The sequence below is a fragment of the Penaeus chinensis genome, chromosome 13, assembly GCF_019202785.1.
Source record: "Penaeus chinensis breed Huanghai No. 1 chromosome 13, ASM1920278v2, whole genome shotgun sequence".
NCBI lineage: Eukaryota > Metazoa > Arthropoda > Malacostraca > Decapoda > Penaeidae > Penaeus > Penaeus chinensis.
In genome coordinates, this window is record NC_061831.1 from 22,300,789 (window position 1) to 22,307,440 (window position 6,652).

A 6,652-nucleotide genomic window follows, 5' to 3' on the forward strand; every position below is an offset into this window, starting at 1 on the left:
ATGCTGAATTATGCTAATTAAGGGAAATTATTACTAAGGAACAATTAATCTAGGGATGGGTGAAAATGATTCTCCGACACTCGCTCAGATATACGTACATGCATACATAGATATAGATATGCATGCAAACATACATACATAGATACATACATATATACATACAAACGTATTTACGTGCATGCATGCATATGTACACACATGACCTACTCATCTCTTGTATATAAGTATACAGATCGATAGGTAGTAGATAAGTAAATCAGTAGGTAGGTAGGTATGTAGGTAGGCAGGTTGGTAGACAGATAGATAGACAAATAGGGGGACATATATATAAAATACATTCAAGCAGAAAGCCCCTTCCATCCCCCATATCCACCTATATCCGCGCACGAATACCCGCATCCACACTATAAATTCTGGGATTCCTGGCGAGGCGCTGTGATCCACTCGCACGGGCATCGCAGATAATGATACTTCTCGGGCCATTATACTTTGTCCCCCTCGACAAGGCTAACATAACCGAGTCTCGCCATCAAGCCTTATGTGTAGTAGCTGCAATGAGGGAAATGACTGTTGATGTGCGGAGGGCGAGACAGTGGCTGCGAGATGAGGAGGATGCTGCTGGGAGATGGATAGCCTGCGTTCGGGATTGTAGCTGCCGCCCGCTTCTCTGTCCGTCTGTCGGTCTTTCTGTCTCTCACTCTCTTGCTTTGTGTGTATATGTATGTGTGGTTCTCTCTCTCTCTCACTCTCTTTCTTTCTTTCTTTCTTTCTTTCTTTCTTTCTTTCTTTCTTTCTATCTCTCTCTCTCTCTCTCTCTCTCTCTCTCTCTCTCTCTCTCTCTCTCTCTCTCTCTCTCTCTCTCTCTCTCTCTCTCTCTCTCTCTCGCTCTCTCTCGCTCTCTCTCTCTCTCTTTCTCTCTCTCTCGTCTTTGTAGATAGCCAGGGTTACGACGTAAAAACAAACATGGGGAAAGTCAAATGTACATAAATACGCTCGCATAAAGACCCAAACACACATACATACACACATACATACACACACACATACACACACACACACAGACACGTACACACACACACGTACTCACATACGCGCGCGCGTCCATATTCTTATTAAAACGAGGTGTGAAATGTATGGATGCCTTGCACACGATTCTGTCTTGAGAACAGGTAAGAATCGCTGTTTAGAAACCATTCAGAATTATATTGTTACTCTATTATGTTATTCATTAGACTTCCCTGTAGTACGTTTTTTTGTTGTTGTTTTTTTTAGGGTATATGGCACCCCGCAAAACCAGACTATGATTTTTTTTCATACCAGACTTTTGTGTACTTGCTGAAGCTAAATCTAAGGCGGTTCTCCCCAGCCGGAGACAGTGTGAGGATCCTTTGTGTGCATTTGGTTGTCCCATTTCCTGTCTGGTTACTCGATGCGGTTTTCGAGAGAGTGTGGTTGGCCAAACTCTACTCCATAGTTACTCAGACTCCTCTAAACAGTTATCTAGATTCTACATAGTTACCCAAATTCTGTATGGTCACCCAGATACAATTTAGTTACCCAGACTCTACGTAGTTATCTAGACCAATCATCATACATAAGTTCCTACAATCGTACATATATAGTTACCCAAACTCAAAATGTTACTCAAACTCTACTCAGTTACCCACATATTCACCCAAACCGTACAGAGATAATACATAAATAAATAAATAAGTAAATAAATAAAATAAAAACAGTTACCCCCATTCTCCATGTGGTTACTGAAAGTCTCATGCAGTTGAGCATCCCCCCCCCTCCCCCAAGGCTCGCATGCCCCACTCCCTGTGCTCTCGCTTCTACTTGGATGCGTGCAATGTGTGTAAAATATCGCAGCTTCCGCACGGTTATCCAAGACGTCAGATTATCCCGATGGAAGACCGAGACTCAATCCAAAAAAGATAATCCAGTCTTCATGCAAATATCCAAAATCCCCCACCCCCGCACCCACGCCCATCCCACCCCCCTACTCCCTCCCCTCCCGCCCTCACGACATTGGTCGGCTTCGCTTCTGCTGGGATTAGCCAGATTCAATTTGAACTGACTGGATTTTATCGTGTTTTCTTTTTTTCTTTTTATATAATTCGTGCAAGGAGCTGCGATATTTTTATGTGTGTGATGTTCAGAATTTGGTATATTTTTTTTTAGAATGTGTCCATAGGGCAAAAAATTAAGTGGAAAAGATAGGCCTTCGCTTTGAAGTCATCCTTAATTTGGTATGATTAAATTTAGTCCTGTTTGGATGTACTCTAGATATGACAGGTCACTTTAACTTGACACTTTGACAAAGAAAACAGAACAGAATGACAGAAGTTGGCCTCCAGTCTCGACAAAGCTTCTATTAGACCTGCCATATATCACTCGTAATCTCCGCATAAATTATGTCATACAGTGTATCTCCCTCTCCTCTCCCCTCCCCTCCCTTTCTAGCCCACTTCCTCCTCCCCCTCCCTTTTCTTTCCCCATTACATTATACCCTCCTTTTCTTACCCAAAATCACTTCTCTGTCCTCCTACCCTTCCCCTCCCCATTTCCCTTCCCCTTCCCCTTTCTTTTCCGCCTCCCTCTCCCCCTCCCCCTTCAATCTTCCTTCCCCTTTCCCACCCCCTTCCCCTTTCCCACCCCCATTCCCCTTTCCCACCCCCTTCCCCTTTCCCTCCCCCTTTCCCCTTTCCCTTCCCTCCCCCTTCCCCCTTTCCCCTTTCCCACCCCCTTTCCCTTTCCCTCCCCCTTCCCTTTCCCCCTTCCCCCCTCACCACCAACCCCCCGCGTGGCTTACTCGTGTTTGGGATGGAGTGAGTTATCGAGGTGGACATGGGTGGCCGCGTGTTACCGGGGGCACCGTCTCCCGAGCGCCGTGGGAGCATAACTCAGATGGTATCTACGTGCCCATACCCCGCGCTCTTACCCACACTCTCGCACATTGCTCTGCCTTGTTTTGGAGCCTTCTTAACATTCTTTCAGGCGGGGCTCCTTCCTTCCGTCGGTTCGTGTTTGGTTTTCGATTTATTTTTCGATTTATTTGTATTTTATTCGTTTGTTTTTTTCTCTCTCTCACCGATTTTTCTTATTCTCGATTTTTCTCTGTATTTCGTTTTTGTTATCTCTTTTTTTTTTTTGTTTCCCTTTTTTCTTCTTTTGTCTTGTATATTTCAGATAATTTCCTGCTTCGTTTAGCGTTTGATTTTTGGTTTATATTTCCTATCGTGAACTTCTGTCTACATTTTTTTTTTTTTTTATGTTACACCTTTAAATGTGTTTATATTCGTTTAAAAGAAATTTTCTTACATTCATCATCAGATGGTATGTGATAACCTGTCTGGTGACAAGTGATTGGCGTTTTGCTTAAGCTTAATCGTTCTCTCTATCTATCTATCTTTCTTTCTCTCTTTCTTTCTTTCTTTCTTTCTTTCTTTCTTCCTCTCCTTCCTCTCTCTCCCTCCCTCTCTCTCTCTCTCTCTCTCTCTCTCTCTCTCTCTCTCTCTCTCTCTCTCTCTCTCTCTCTCTCTCTCTCTCTCTTCTCTCTCTCTCTCTCTTTCTCTCTCTCTCTCTCTCTCTCTCTCTCTCTCTCTCTCTCTCTCTCTCTCCCTCTCCCTCTCCCTCTCCCTCTCCCTCTCTCTCTCTCTCTCTCTCCCTCTCCCTCTCTCTCTCTCTCTCTCTCTCTCTCTCTCTCTCTCTCTCTCTCTCTCTCTCTCTCTCTCTCCCTCTCCCTCTCCCTCTCCCTCTCCCTCTCCCTCTCTCTCTCTCTCTCTCTCTCTCTCTCTCTCCCTCTCCCTCTCCCTCTCTCTCTCTCTCTCTCTCTCTCTCTCTCTCTCTCTCTCAACCCCAATCTTTCAATTCCCGCGGCAACAGAACTCAACAACAGGCAGCCTTGGATGCATTTCGACTGCGACCAACGTAGACAGGCAATCTGGCTCCAATTTACCCGCACAAAACGAATCCAGGATTACAGTAATGGAAATCCTTATCCCGTGTCCTTCTCTAGCCCCTCCCCCCCTCCTCCCCCTCCTTTTTAGCTGCCCGATGGTCACTCGTTCCCTTACCTCCCCCCCACTCACACTTCTACCCCCCCCCCATTCTAACCCCACTCTTACCCTCCCCCCATCTTCCTTCTCCTCATCCTAGGCCTCCTTCGCCTCGAACAGCTGGCCTCCCGTCCGCCCTCCTGTCGATTCCGACGTGTATCATCTGTGGGGCAGGAAAAAGAGGAAAAACGGGAGAAGAGGAAGAAGAAGAAGAATAGGAGGAAGGAGAAAAGGAAGATGAAAAATTAGAAAGAGAAAAATAGAAGGGGGCGGGACAAGAAGAAAGTAGAAGGCGAAAACGAAGAGAGGAGAAGAGAGAATGTCCCCATCTTTACTGTTTAAATCTGCTTACGCATGTAATGGCGTGGCTCGATAATTGCACTGGGAAAATTGGCACAAATTAAAACAAATAAAAAATAAAAAAATAAAAATATGAATAAATTGTCGCTTTTATTTTTGAAGCGAACTTATTTATTTATTTTACGCGTTCTTGCCATGACGAGAGGCCCTAACAGGTTGTGACACTGACGGAGAATGCCAGTGACGGGCGACGGCCTGGACAGATAATAAAAGTGACGGGATTTAGCCGTTGAAAGACAGGACGTGTGACGACCGTAACGCGACGGAGAGCCCTGGCCAGGATCCCGCCGACGAGGAGGAGCTTAGACTCTCAAGAGCTCCGGGGGTCATTGAGTTCTCTAAGCACGTCGCTGTAGTTTCTAGGAATTCGGGAAAGAGTGACAGAGTAGGATTACGGGGAGGATAAGAGTCTGCCCTCCCCTCCCTCCCCTCCCCCTCCTTACCCCCTATCCTCTTTCTCTCTCTCTCTCTCCCTCACCCGGCCCACCTTCCTTCCCCGCCCTATCCCTTTTCTCCCATTTTCTCCCACCTCTTCTCTCTCTTTTATCTACCTCTTCGCCCTCCTTACGTGCCCCTCGTCCTTGTTTCGTTACCTCCTTCTCCGCCCATTCCCTCTTCTTCTACTTTCCCTCCAACTTCTTTCTCGATTTCCTCTTCTCCTTCTCCATATCCCTCATCAATCGCCCTTCTCTCTGTGCTTCCTCCTTCCCCTCTCCCTTTTCCTTTATTCCATCACTCTCTCCCTCTTTCCTCCTAACTGACCTCCTCCTCCCTCCAAAAGCGTCGCTCTCACAGGCCATTTTGCCCATTTCAGTTTCCAATTATTCTACCTCAGTCTACCTTCCAGTATATTTAAGGTAGTAAAAATCTTTTTTTTAGAGCGATATACTTCGAGATTGTTAAAAAAAAGAGGTACAAATAAAATAAATATATAAAGATAAAACAAAAATAAAATATAATAAAAATGCATACATCAGACATTTTCGGACGTGTTGAAAAATGAGATCGGAGAGGTAACACGTGAAGGAAAGTGGCGAGAATGGACGAGTGTCTTCAAGGACGAAAGAGAGGGAGAGAGTGAGAGGGAAGGAGGGAGTGTGTGTGTGTGAAAGAAAATTGAAAGAGAGAGGGAGAGGTGTAGAGGAGGAGGGAGAAGGAGAGAGAGAGAGAGAGAGAGAGAAAGAGAGAGAGAGATAGAGAGAGAGAGAGGGAGAGAGAGAGAGAGAGAGAGAGAGAGAGAGAGAGAGAGAGAGAGTTACTTAGTTTATAATGACGAGAGAGTGTTCCTTTTTTACAGGGATACTTAAAGGTTTTGGATGTTTAATGCTAAATTAGCAGCGCATAATGAACTCTTAAAAGAAAGACCGTTTTAATGAGCTTGGACGATACCTGTTATAAAATCTCCTAATTTAGAACTACAAGTGGGTCTGTCTTGGGATATGATGTGTGAGAAATTAGCTGTCTATACTAATGTAGTGTCAGTGTTATGCATTATCACATAATAGATAATTAGCGAATACTAAACACCTATTTTGTAATATGAATAGTACTATAGTTTAGTGGACTCGGAGAATTCATGGTTTCAGGCTGTCAATCAAAGGAGCTTATGACATGGCGTGAGGAGACTTGGCACAGCAAAGTGGACAGTGCAGAAGGGTGGGCACATCCCCGTGAGCAGTATGGCAGTGTGGGAGTATAGTAGTGTGGGTAGGGGTGCTGGGGCCCTCATGCCTCGTGCTCAGTGAGTGGCACTAACCACGACTGACGCACCCCCCCGCACCTGCACTACCAGACGCTCCTGCCGCTCCGAGCGCGCACACAACTGTCTGGGCTGCGGTGCTGTGAGGCTGCGTTGCTGCGCTGCTGTGAGGCTGCGCTATTCTGTGGCCTCGGCGTTGTTGCTGTGACACGACGGCGCTGTGAGGTCGCTTTCTCCAGAGCCTCGGTCGCCGCGTTCAATAGCACATATCTAGTCGTGTTGGAAAGTGACAGGTCAAGAGGTTTAATGTCGTTTTTTGGAACTGGTCGTGTCACTGAAGGGACATGAACCTCTGCTGCGAGAGCATGGTGAACCTTGTGTAGCGAGGAGCAACCTGGATCTAGCCGCAGAGAACCTTGTGTGAACTTGTCCTGTACTCTCTTCGTGTCCTTTCGTAGAACAAGGTGAGCTTGTGACTTATTTTTCCTTCCAACATTGGAACTCTTGAGTGACTGTTTCGTGTTTGTGGCAT

General features: G+C 45.8%; 1 protein-coding gene across 3 annotated transcripts in view; it reads left to right on the top strand.

Annotated features, from left to right (window-relative positions):
* Positions 1–6,652, top strand: part of LOC125031875 — a 165,061-nt gene that overhangs the window by 133,787 nt on the left and 24,622 nt on the right. The window lies entirely within an intron of this gene.